General features: G+C 48.7%; 1 protein-coding gene across 2 annotated transcripts in view; it reads left to right on the forward strand.

The window, feature by feature from the left end:
• Positions 1–250: 250 nt before the first annotated feature.
• Positions 251–13,778, forward strand: part of LOC144121013 (uncharacterized) — a 297,590-nt gene continuing 284,062 nt past the window's right edge. Inside the window, exon 1 of one of the 2 annotated variants that reach the window (XM_077653908.1) lies at positions 251–898. The gene's annotated coding sequence lies outside the window, so the exon portion shown is untranslated. The remainder of the gene's footprint in view (positions 899–13,778) is intronic. The other variant, XM_077653910.1, reaches the window with a different exon arrangement.

Genomic DNA, 13,778 nt, shown 5'->3' on the forward strand with positions numbered 1-13,778 from the left:
CGCGCGTGCTCAATGATCCTGTCGAGTGCGCCAGTCGAGAGGTGAGCATATCATTTGGAAAAAACAAGAGCGCTCGCTGTCACGGAGGCAAAAAGGGAAGGGTACGAGAGGGGGAGGACGAGGAGGAGAAGGAGGAGGCAGTGGAAACTAGCTGGCGTGCCGCCGCCTCCGCCGGGGTGCTGGCTGGATCGTGCGAACCTGCCGTTCGCTCACCGCGACGCGACGCCGGCTGACGTCACCGCGCGACGTCACAGCCACGCGCGTCACGTGGCTGCGCGTCCGTCGCGGCGGCGTTTCCGTCGAACAGCCAGGGGTGCGCGCACGAAGCAGCGGCGCGCGAAGAGAACGCCTTTACGGAAACGGCGCGTTGTGGTGGTTGGCGGTGGTGGTGGTGTGTCCGCTCCGCGCGCTTCGCTCTTCACGCGCTTTTGAAGAGCAGCCCGACGACGTCGTCGACGATGCTCCTCGCCGCTGCCGCGCGTTCTGCCGCGCTGCTACATCAGTGTCACCGTGTGTGATAGCACCTCCCTTCTGCCAGCTCCATTTCTTTTTTTGTCGGTGTGTGTATGTGCGCGTGTCGGGCTTGTGCCGTGGCCTCCCTTTCGTTCTCTTGGATAACCGCGCTGGTGACCCTCCTCCTGCCTGTTGCCTACCTGCTCCTCCGGGATTTTTCTTTTTCATTTTCCTGCCTCGTCTAGACGGCCTGTCGGTTTATCCGGAGATTGTGTCCGCCCTGCCCCGGTGTGACAGTTGCTGTGCGCACGTGTGACGCTGACGCCTTCCGTCCGGTGTCAACACGTCTGTTACGATTGCCCTGTACGTCACTGCGCGAACTCTTCAGTCTGCACTCCGTACGGATACATGGGACACCGGAAACGGATCTCCTGCATGACTTCAGGTAGGCAAATATTTCTCTCTCTGCACGCAACTTTGCCTCCTTCATTACTTTCTGGCCTTGTCATCACCGGTCCAACGAGAAGACGCCAATTCCAATATGTTCTTGATGGATGTCGCAGAGCTGTTGCGATTCAGCCGACGCACAGTTCTGAACAGCTGTTTTGCACGTGACGACGAACAGGTAAGTTCCGCGTATGACAAAGAAAAAAGATACAATTCTAACCGAAGGGATAATCGGGAATATGGGCCTCACACAATGGAACTCCACCAGTGCGCTGAGAAGTATTTTTCTTTTTTATCACTATTCTTACAGTCTATTGAAAAGTCTGCACCTAGACGGCGGCGAACTGTGAGGTCGCCAGCTGAACGCATTGCGTATATCTTGACCTTTACTTTTGAAGGCTTCTCATTTTTATAAAGCCCGGCATGTAAAGAAAATAATTTGTAAGAGTTCTTATTCTCCTCCGGTTGAAACAGGAAGCCAGGCCCAGCATTTGAATTCGTTAAAGCGAACATTCAACGAGCTGCGTCGCAGGTCGCCGTGACGTGAAATCCCAACGGCGCAGCCATGCAGTCCGTCACTTCTTCTTGGGCGACCTTCAGGAAACATGTCTACTGTAACCTTGAGAAGCGTCGTGTTAAGAAGCTACTCGAGTTATTCTTGTCGTTCCTCATCCACTTTTCCGCATTAGAGGCGATTGGCTGCGTTCGTCGTACGTCAGTGCGTGACCTTGTTTAATGCATTTACCAAGTGCAGACGCATTCAGCGTGTATCGGTTCAGAATGGCTATCAGTGTCCCTAACGTGCTGCAAACTAGTTATCGAGGAAAAGAACAAAAGCATTTTGAATTAAACAAACCTAGAAAGAAACAGTTTCTTTTATAAATGGCGGAATGTTTGAACAAAACACATCATCTTATGGTCGCTATTAGAAAATTTATGATGGTTGATGCTACACAATGACGCCACTAATAAAGAGCAGTAAAGTTCATCATGGCGTAACTAAAACCGTACGTGACATCCTCAAGTGCGCAGGATGCTGATTGGCGCGCAGGGTACTGGATGTCGTGAAGCAACAGTTTGTCCTCGAGCTTCCACCTCGATGTCTGCTTCGTTTGTGCAATTTTGTAGGAGTACCAAGGTTTTTTTTCGTTTTTTTTGGCGAGCAGCCATGGGACGTGTGGAAATGCAGAGGAAGTAGCTGATGCGTACTCGTTCAGCATGCAGGAAAACTGTCGATCGGACTCGGCATCCTTGACACTGTCGCTGGCAGAAGTTTAGCGGCTGTCGCAGCCACGTGGCTACGTCCTTGCTGCTGGCAAGTGTGTTACAAAAGCGCGGCAGCTCGAACGTGCCTCTACTCCGCGAACTGTTCCAATACAGTCGTGAAGATAACCCGCTTCAAAATGATCCGGGCCATCTTCATTAGTTTTTAACTAACATTTACTTTTTATTGAATTTTTTCCCTAATTTGTAACTTTTGAACAATGTTTTGAATTTTCAGGATGTGCGGCGAAGTCACCCTTCTGGTGCAACAGCAAACTGAACTAAACCTGTCAACGGTTTTGGAGGGTCAAATAAGTGTTCATCTTCATATCGAACAGAGCTGTACGCGCATGTTGTATGAGCCGCTCCTTATACAATCGACTCTTTCGCATCTGGATTACAGACTCACCGTAATCGATTTTAAGGACCCCTGAAGCCCGGTCTCACGTGGCGCTAGCCATTATGTCGAATGACAGGATAGGTCTTTCAGCTTTTGTTGTAGGGTTAGTCGTAGCGGACCTTGCAGTTCGTAGTTTGACTAGATAATCACTTGTAAAGAATAACCGTTCATTTCATTTTAGGGATGAAGGAGTCTTTTGTTTTATTCACATAAGTCATTTATTCTTTCAGCCTTGAGTCTTTCAACCGTACAACGGTGTCCATCTTCAGGAAGCACGTGGAGCCAACGGCCTCATAAATAGCAGCCTTCTTTACGCCTGAACGTTGTAGCTGCCTTTCCAAAAATCTTCGCATCAGACATTCCTCAGGCCCGCAAAGCAATTGCAATAGACTAGCTGCGTCGAACTAATTCCAGGAGGAACCAGCGCAGCATCGGCTTTTCCTGGTGTCCCGTGATTCCAATTTCACGTGATTTGTCACTGTTGTGAGCTTAAAGTCCACATATGTCGACTTGATTAACAATAGTGTTCCACCTTTTTCTTTTTCTTTTCTTTCGCTTTATCTTTTATGCGTACGCAAAGCTTGTGAACTTAGAAACTTAGGTGAAAAGAAACTGCGGAAAATTCTGCCCTCCTCCTTGGCGGAGAAGAAATTTCAATGCCTGATTTCACTCGTTCCTAAATTGCAGCGCCACCAAGGACCGACTTCCGCCTTTAACGACAGGTGACACACCCACGCGACCTGTAAGAAATCGTTTCGGACTACCACAGTACTAGCCGTTTGGATACGTTAGAACTGAGCACGTCACAGTATACTCTACTCAGTGACGACTCAGGACAGGACAAATAATAGTTGAGGATTTCCGTTGTCATCTACTCTGCCACGTGGATGTGGGTATTAACTAATTCGACACTCATATTCGCTAGGCCAGGTGGCTCCACCAACCACCCCCTATTCAAAGAGGATGACAGCAATATCCATCCATCAATTCACCCATTCATCCACAAACCAGTACACCAGGTCTATCATGTCACGGCCAACAAGGGCAGGGTTGCCTTAGGGGAACAGGTAAATGGGAGAGTTTTTTGCGACTACATACGATGCCAACACCTCTGACCCTGAGAAATTTCCTGACGAGGCTATATCACTGTACAAAAGAAATGTTTCTGGAGAGTTTAAAAATTTACGAATCTGCAGCCGTGGATAGGCCACCTTCTGTCCCGTCTTCTTCCGCTCGCTGAGCTTGCTGTCCCCGCGGATGACTTCACAAGAACGATGATGGCGCATGCGGCTTGCTTTCTTCGCCAAACAGCAAGGGAGAGAGTGTGCATCGGCTCGTGATGGAGCCCCGCGGCGAGGGCGTTTGTTTTCGCTGGCGTGTCGATGATTGATCGGCGCCCATAGAGTGGCTGCGACCACTGAGCGCTACGTCCTCAAAGCGAAGAGGGAAAGAAGCTGATGGGCGGAAAAGAGGGGGCGATGGTGGCGGGCCGGGGTAGACTCGGGTAGTACACTGCACGTGCGTGCGCGTGTGCGCGAGGTTTAGCGTGTCTGCGGGTCGGAGCAACAGGCCGGCGGCCTCTTGCGGCCGCGTTGCACAGAGGCAAGCATCATAGCGTCAGACGGACGAGGACGAAGGGTTGTGTTTATCTGAGCTCTGGTTTCCCGTTTCACGTGCTGCGGCGGTCGGCATCTTGGTGCGGTTGCGCCGATGACGCATTGGGGCTGCGCCGTTTAAACAAGGAACAACTGAGGCGCAATTTGCTCAGCCGGCGCTAGCGTATCGCTAGGAGCATGAGTCGTTACAGCTGCTGTGGCTGCGTCGTTGTAATACAGCAGAGTGCAGATATCGCGGGGTACGTTTCCCGGCGGTGAAGATGCCTCGCTTCGATGGTTTCGAAATGAAGAAAAGAATAGGAAAACAGCTTACAAGGGGAGAAATGCAGGTGGTCTGCATTCAAAAGTTTTTCCGGCGAGGTGTCTGCCGTCGTTGGGGCCTAGCTCCGACACGGAATAATAATAATAATAATAATTGGTTTTTGGGGAAAGGAAATGGCGCAGTATCTGTCTCATATATCTTTGGACACCTGAACCGCGCCGTAAGGGAAGGCATAAAGGAGGAAGTGAAAGAAGAAAGGAAGAATAGGTACCGTAGTGGAGGGCTCCGGAATAATTTCGACCACCTGGGGACCTTTAACGTGCACTGACATCGCACAGCACACGGGCGCCTTTGCGTTTTTCCTCCATAAGAACGCAGCCGCCGCGGTCGGGTTCGAACCCGGGAACTCCGGATCAGTAGTCGAGCGCCCTAACCACTGAGCCACCGCGGCGGGGCCGACACGGAAAGGCATGTTTATGGTTTGGTTTGGTTTATGGGGGTCTAACGTCCCAGAGCAACTCAGGCTAAGAGGGATGCCGTAGTGAAGGGCTCCGGAATTTTCGACCTCCTGGGGTTCTTTAACGTGCACTGGCATCGCACAGTACAGGAGGCTCTAGAATTTCACCTCAATGGAAATTCAACTGCCGCGGCCGGCGTCGAACTCGCGTGTTTCGGGTAGGCAGCCGAGCGCCATAACCACTGAGCCACCACGGTGGCTTTTTAAGGAAAAGGCAATGTGGAGAGCATATGGGAATGTCCATAGGAAGGTCCATAGAGCCTCTGTGACTCTAGACCCGTGCCACCTTCAACGTTTAATTATTTGACGAAGTCCAACAATTCCTGGTTACTATTCGTATGGACCCTGGGAAAACGATTAGTGAGCATTACATCCGCTTGACGCCCTGATCCCTACGGTTGTTCATATTGTTCAAACAGAAATCAGCCATAAAACCGCTGTTTTCTTTTTTTTATACGAATATAAAAAGCAAACTTGGGCAGTAACCTGAAACTAAAACCGAAACAGAATTGCGCCGGGCGTCACCGCCTCGGACGCCCTGTGCATTTCTGAAAATTCAACAAAGTAGTTAATCGCTCCCGTATGCTGCATGGATAAAGGTAGAGTATTACCCCTGCAAAGATTTAATTCCGCGCAAGATATTGTCGAAGAATTTCCCTTCAACTGTCAATCAAATGTCGGCTCCCATGAGTTACGTGCTGCACGAAGGCGACCGCTGTACGCGCCACATCATGTTGCCCTTTCCACTTCAGGAAGATTGCCCTCTCAAGCTCGCACATCTGGCGCTTTTAAAGGCGGTGCCGGCTGCCGGTTCGGTGAGATGGCGCAGCCTGATATCCACAGATTGCGATCTCCTCGTCGTTGTGTGTCCGTGAGATATCTTCATTCACTGCCTGATGTCGGGAAACGGCCTTCCAGCGGCGGCAGTGACCGACGCAGTGAATCCATTAATTTAGTGACCGTGAACTTGCTCCTCTCCGGAAATTCGCTCCTATCTGACTCACCTCAGCTAGTGTTTTGCGCTCGAGATGTTGGAGATATTTTGCACGCGGACGTGGTTATTTCCTGAGCTGCCTTGATTACGTAATGGACTTGCTTATCATTTACCCAAACCTGAAGGGAGCCTCTGTTCTAAGCAGTTTTCTTTCTGTTTCTTTTTTTTGCATTGTGCCTGCTAATAGTTAGCGACAATATTGCTTCCGCGCGTTTAGTTAGGCTCTCATTGCTAACTTCTTTGCGCTAGCGCGCAAAGGCGTCTCCGATCACGAATTCTTGCTTTGTTGATTCACTTTCATTCGTCCTCATTACTTCCTTCTTAACCGTCTTCTTTCTTCTTCTTGGCCGTGTGTCACGAGTCTTTTATCTGCACCCTAGTTTCTTTTTTTTTCAGCTCTCAAGAAAGCTTTTCTTCTCATTCCCTTATCCTTCGCTTTTTCTTTTCCGGCGGTGGCAGCGGATTTCGCCTGACAAAAGCTATCTGGTAATGAGCTCGGGCGAAAATAAACATCAAGCAGGCGCAGCATAAGGACTAATGAGCTAGAGCTCAATAAGGGACAAATCTCCTTCCAGCGTGACATTGAGGGAGTTATTTCGAAGAAAGCAAGTTGTGAGGAGAATACTTCACCCTGAATATGCAAGCATTTGGGAGCCTTAGGAAGCAACCTTCTGAAGAGTTCCGACAGTGCAATTAGTCGCCGGTACTGCCTTAATTAGAGCTACTAAAAAGGGAAGATGCTATCATTTTAAATGTGAACCGTGTGCGTACAAATGTTTTTCATAAAATCTAGCAGCACATAGCCCTTTATCCAATTGTACGTGTTGCTGAAGCGGAAACTAGAAGTACTACGCCATAGGGCAGAAAACTGAGCTAGTTGGTATGCGTTCATTATGATAAATCCAGACGCTCACAAACATTGACACAGAGGGGACCGAGCGCTGTCCCCCTTCTGTGTCATTGTTTGTGAGCGCCTGGATTTTTCGTAAGTACTACGCCGTTTTGCGCTAGTGTTGTCGGATAAGGAGTGCTGATTGGTCACCACTAAGGAAGTGGAGGAATGAATTTATATAGAAGTCGATGTGTGTTCTGTTTTCGAGGGGGGCCCTTATTCGACGCTACCAGGCCTGACCGTCAGGTAGGGGAGGAGGCGCTGATGAGTGATGGAAGCGCCGAGTTTCTTTGTAAATTAACTAACAAACAAGCTTACAGTTTTCAACAAACACGTAGCAAAGATGGCACGTACGTATTGTAGCGTTGATGGTTACGCCCACGTTTAGGTTCACCCCGAAAACGAAAGAAGGCTGCGACAAGCCAGGGAGAGCCAACTTATTGCACAACCTCCGAGCGCAGTGCTAGATATACTCGTTTTGTCACCCTGTCGGCAATGTCACCATGCAGGAACAATGGCGCCATGCATGGTCCCATGGTGCGATGGTGCCATGGCGCCATGCAGGAACTCGCAAACGAAACGGTCACCTGGTGAGATCGCGGAAAGCTCTAGGTGGCACCGTATCTGGGAGGCTTGAATGCCGCGTTGTTGTGGGCCATTGCGCATGCGCGTCAGCGTGCTTTCTAGATCATCAGCCGGATGCCGCGCCAAGGCTCGAGAAAACGCAGCGCGAACGGTGCGGCAAACCAGTGACCTCGTCCCGTGCGCTCGCTGGGAGCTAAAAACACAAACACAGCGAGCAGCTGTTGGCTATGGGCAGACAAAAACAAAAAGGCGCGTTGCAAATTCAGAGGGCGTTGGCCTAGAAAATCGAAACGTTCAAAGAAATGAGGCTGCTGTTGGTAAAATGACTGCAGTCGACTCAGCAACCCATCTTGCTTTATACATGCGGCAAATTAATTATTAATAAGTTAGCACTTGGTATTAACAGATTTGCATTTTGAAAATAACCTTTCCTGGAAGCAATTCGCCGCGATGGCTGAGTGTTTATGGCGCTCGGCTGCCGGCCCGAAAGACGCGGGTTCGATCCCGGCCGCGGCGGTCGCATTTCGATGGAGGCGAAATTCTAGAGGCCCGTGTACTGTGCGATGTCAGTGCACATTAAAGAACCCCAGGTGGTCGAAATTTCCAGATCTCTTCACTACGGCGTCTCTCATAGTCTGAGTTGCTTAGGGACGTTAAACCCCTATAAACCAAACCAAACTTTCCGTGCAAGCAAGCGAAGCGATGACGCTGATGATGGAAATCTAAACGAAGCTCTTCGCTGCGGCTGGTCTGATAGTAAGCAGTGTTGTTTTGGCAGGCGAAAATGCATGAAATAATCAGTTTACCGAGGAAAATTTGGCGCTTATTTATTTGCATCCGTAGTTTCACGTTTTCTTACGCGCGAGGATGCTTATCTCGAAGTGGCATCATTCGCTGTGGTCGTCCTTGCCGGCAGCGGGCTTGGCTTACTTCCCGCGCTGCATTCCATCGCGGGACGTTATGCGACACGCTGGCCATTGTTTCTCTAACTAGGCTTGAAGGCCAGTTACATTAATCACAGCGGTCGAGAGATATGCTAGGCACATGGTAAAGTCTAATGGTCTTTCCGAGCATTACTATTCTGTTTTCACTTCCCCTGCTGTGAAGGTTGACGAAAGTCTATAGATGGGCGAATTGAGTAATCCCGCACTTAAGCCGCATCTTGCGTCGCATGTGAACAAAGGACATCTGCATGAAACTGGCAGCAATTGTTCGCTGTTTCCGAATATACCGTTTCAGAATGACGCCGCCGCGGCCCTAGCCGCCTGCAGACAAATAACTGTCTTCTCGATTACGAAGCAAATTCTTCAGACGGGCGTTAAAATGCCCCTATTCTATTCGACATTGTTGCAATGCAAAAATTTGGATTTGCTTTGAAAATTGTAAATTGGTTTTTGATCACTCCCTCCTTTATCCCTTCCCTTACGGCGCGGTTCAGGTGTCCAACGATATATGAGACAGATACTGCGCCATTTCCTTTCCCCAAAAACCAATTATTATTATCAAAGGAAATGGCACAGATATTGTCTCACATCTCAGTGGACGCCCGAACCGCACCGTAAGAGAAGGGAGGAAGATCGTAGTGAAAGTAGAAAAAGGTGCCGTATAGTGGAGGGCTCCGGAATAGTTTCGACCGCCTGGGGATCTTTAACGTGGACTGGCATCGCACAACACACGGGCGCCTTTGGCGTTTCGCCTCCATCGAAACAATGTTTTGGCGTTCACTGATTAGAGGCGTGCATATAGTTCTTAGCGTTTTCAAAAGCCGGGGCTTAATTAAGCCGCAAGTACACAAGACGGAGGCTGTCTAGTGATGCGAGTCTGTCTTGTGCGCACGCGTTGTGCGCCTCGTCGCTCAAACACGTTAATAGCGTAATGATCACATTCCAGCGAGCCCCTCATTTTAACACGTACTAATGTGTGCAGAGGCTTCAAAAGATGTCCACTTCTGCTTTAGCTTCAGTTTCCATCATTCATCATTCTTCCCACCATCATTCCATCATTCTTTTCCCTCGTGTACGCATGGCATCACGTCGTCCTCCGCACTGTCATATCGATAACCCTTCGTCGACGTCGTCGCCATAGTTGGTCCTGGATGACAACAAAGACTTTCAATATGATGACTTTTAATTACGTAGTTAGCCCTATCGTCCCCAATAAAAATCCAACTCTCAGCGCAAAAACTCTCAGTGGCCATTTTATGATGTTATCATGAGGGTGTTCTTAGCGTCGTTCTGGTTTCGCATCCGATATTGCAACGCGTGTTCAGTTTCTCCGAGGAAAAAAAAAGTGCTCGTTACAATCGGGTAATTGCGGTAACTGTACACTCGGAATACGTGTCATCCAGGAAGAAGATGCGCTGCTTTTCAGGGCAGGACGTCACGAGGGGGAGGAGGTGACCTTGGAGAAGCTGAAATCTTTACCGCTGTCGGCGGCTTGGCTGCCCGCGCCGTGCAGCTGACCCTTGCGTGCGCGGGACCGCTGCTCGATGAGCGGCGGCGATAGGAGGGCGCGAACCGAGACTCTACGGGCGGTGTCGGATTTAGCAGCGCGTAGGCAAAGGGCGCTAAAAATAAAGCCTGCCGCGCGAGGGACGCCGCCGGCAAGGAGCGTCCTGCGTTGACCGCCGCTTACGCTCTGTAAGCAGGGTTGGCACTGCTGGCTGCTGTACACGACGCTGCCACTTCCTTTCGCGAAAGACGTCGCGGAAAAAGCGGCCGCTGTCGCGGAGTCGTAACTCGGGCATAAGCGTCGCGATGCGGTAATTATGGCTTCCGTGTACTTGGCGGAACTGCGTAACGAAGATTTCCCTCTCTCAGGTCGCCCAAACTAAAGGCGAAGGGTCCAAATGTACGAAGGGTGGTATTCAAGAGACACTGAAGCTCAGTACTGCCCCCAGTTCGATATCACTGCGCACGGACCAACTGTGCCTGTGAAGTAACACGGTGGTTTGGGCTAGTTGGTTGCCGTTCATAATAGAGACAAGTTTCGCAGCATGAATAAAACGCACACAGAAGACAAGGAACAAGCGTGACAGGACTATGCTGCCCTTCCAAATCTGAGTTGGAAGTGCAGCACAGTTCTGTCATGTTTGTTACTTGTCTAATAATAATTGTTTTTTGGGGGGAAAGGAAATGGCGCAGTATCTGTCTCATATATCGCTGGACACCTGAACCGCGCCGTAAGGGAAGGGATAAAGGAGGGAGTAAAAGAAGAAAGGAAGAAGAGGTGCCGTAGTGGAGGGCTCCGGAATAATTTCAACCACCTGGGGCTCTTTAACGTGCACTGACATCGCACAGCACACGGGCGCCTTAGCGTTTTTCCTCCATAAAAACGCAGCCGCCGCGGTCGGGTTCAAACCCGGGAACTCCGGATCAGTAGTCGAGCGCCCTAACCACTGAGCCACCGCGGCGGGGCCTTGTCTTCTGTGTGCGTTTTATTCATGCTGCAAAACTTCTCTATTATGTGCCTGTGACTTTATCTGGGCTGACATTCTGTGTGGCATTATCTGTGCTGCTGTCTTGTGCCTTTGGGGTTTCATGCTTTTTGTTTGTTTGTTGTTTCTATTTTCCTGCTTTTCTCTTTAAATTAAGCTTTTTTTAGCGTTTAGCTCTTTTTCTTTTTTTTTATTGGCTTTAAGCACGGTAAAGCGTTGCTGGTCCAGGCTCCCTCTGTCTTTCATCTCTGTTTTTTTTTTTCTGAGGGACCAATAAAAGGATAAAGGCGATATTCAAGCTCGGACTCGGGTCTGGCTAGCGCCTGGTTGTGCAATAGCTCGACACTGATTAGCATACATGAAGGCGGTATCGCATCATGCCGCTTACGAAAAGCGCCCTGCGGGGCTGTCAAACAGGAGTTTGGTTACAGTTTATTGTTGCTTCCCTGTTGGTTTCGGGAGTAATTTTACATTGCAGAGCACTGCCTTTGATGCGAGTGGCGATACTCTGGACAGACGGTATCTTAAATGCGCCTTTTAAATGGTCACTGAGGATCAATTGAAGTTAGCTTGTATATCGATAGATTACGGCATTCGAAAGAGAGTGCGAACACTGTCACCAAAAACGGAGCTTTGATAAGCTAAAAAAAAAAGACTTCAAAAATCGAAATACAGGTGTCGACATCATCGGCTGATTTTGCAAGTGTACTGCATGCGTCGACACTGAATTTTTTATCGCGGATCTCAGAGGCTACGTTGCGCCGCCATTCACTTCAAAACAGTGGAAACCATTCCTTCTCGGTGCTGCCGTCACGAGTTGGAATATAGTGGCGGCAAAATTTTTAAAATTAAATTTCTTAGCAATAAATGAGTTTTTGCTGCCGTACAAACGTTATTATAGCCACAAAGACACAGAGATTCTGCTTTTATTAAGAAAAATATTTGCATGAAGTTGTCATCAGCATCCGTTTAAAGTTTAAGGTGTACCGAAAGCTTTGTATTCCAGGTTAAAGTTGAGGATGTTGTGCTGCTTGCCAGCTTCCGTCTGAACCCACTTCCCTGAGGTTCATGGGAATGAGAACAGAATGTATTTTTCTCGTTTTTTTTTCTCTTCTTTCTTTTGCCCTAGTCGAAGTCTGCTATTTATTTTGTTTCCAGTCAAAATTTTGCGCACCGCACTGTGCGAAGTCCCAGAGGCCAGAACAATACCAACATCCTTTCATCTCCATTTCATTGCATCTCAGGCGCTCTCACGGAGGTGTCGATTAACTGCAGCTCTGATGGCGACATATTCGACAGCGTTGCTGAAATAAAATACGGCAGAAATTCTAAATTCATCGCCGAGTACGCCATGCTCATTTCCTAGCGAGGCGTTTTCACAGCAGACACGATGCTGCAAGGGCTACTACTGAAGTTGAAAAACCGACGGCGTCTTTTGTGGTCACCTACGGTACTAGAGTCATCCGCGGTGTCTCCAGTGATACTTGAAAAGAGGAACTTTCGTGCGGCGATATTTGAATACTTTTGATATTTGTTGAAACGAGTCTGTAACGCTTAGACGTTTGCAGTGGGCTTTCGCGGTCTTTCCTATTTTCGCCGCGAGAATTTTTCACCGCAGTCGGAAACGGGGAAGTAAGACCTCCAATGAGAAGCAAGACCAGCCCCTAAAGGTCGGGAAAAAAAATGGAGAAAAAAACGGAAAAATGGTGACTGCTTCTCTGAAAGAAAAGGGCACGCCTATTCCTCAGTTGTGTAAAGCAGTATGTCAGCAATCGTTTTTAGCAGACGCAGGAACAGGGGACGAGGACTCAACTGTGGAGAATGAACTAGCACCATGAAAATGCGTCGGCGTGCAGCCAACAATTTCATTCTCTCTCTGAAATCCACAATGGAGAAATTATCACTAATCTTACTTGTCGTCCTAACCTGGCCCCAAGGACTTAGACCCTGTTCTCAACAAAAAGAAAAAATAAATTATTCCGGAGCCCTCCACTACGGCACCTCCTTCTTCTTCCTTTCTTCTTTCACTCCCTCCTTTAACCCTTCCCTTACGGCGCGGTTCAGGTGTCCAACGATATATGAGACAGATACTGCGCCATTTCCTTTCCCCCAAAGCCAATTAAAAAAAAATTGCATCTTTGTTAAAAGGTTCCCATGTCCTGAAAAACGGGCGCATACCTTCGAGGGTGAACTATTAGCTGTCAAGGGAAAGCTGTTTAAAAAAAAACGTTTTCCGGAATGGTGAACAAGGATCGAGAAATCGAAAGAAAAAAGAAATTATCAAAAAAAAATTTTGGCTCCCTGAATTTCGTCTATACCGAATCGCCCGTATAAAGCCCGCCTTAGCGCACTTTAAACCGCCCACTTTCCGCATAAAACCGGTCTAGTATGTTTCTCGCTGATGATATACATCTTCAATAACGCGTCACATCTTGGCTCCGTAATGTCATGGCGGCATTGCGCTAGTCGTGATAATTCCTCACCCAGACCTCACCCTTCCTAACTCCTTGCTTTCTTCTAACCTGTTTACTTATAGGGCTTCGCACTTATTTTTAGCACATGCACCTAAATGAGAGTAAAATCTCGTGTTAGTGATTCACACGACACGGTTTCAAAGCAAAGTCTGTGTGTAGGAGTATCTGCGGCGAATTTGGCAAAGCCTTCAAACCTGCCGCTGTAAACTCGTTTTATTCATAGCCCAAGGTCGAAATTTCTGGGCGTATGTTTTCTTTTTTTTCTGCAACACCGTGCCAGCTTGTTTTTCTCAGGTATTTTCAGCTTGAAAGAGAATATACGTTCTTTTCAATTTTTCACGGTCCATTAACACAGCAAAAGATCCTCGGTCCGTGGCCACAGCAGTCGACTGCCCTCAAGGCATACAAGGCACTCTTTGCCTACTTGAGAGCGACTGGA

Source organism: Amblyomma americanum, chromosome 2, assembly GCF_052857255.1.
Source record: "Amblyomma americanum isolate KBUSLIRL-KWMA chromosome 2, ASM5285725v1, whole genome shotgun sequence".
Classification (NCBI taxonomy): Eukaryota; Metazoa; Arthropoda; class Arachnida; order Ixodida; family Ixodidae; genus Amblyomma; species Amblyomma americanum.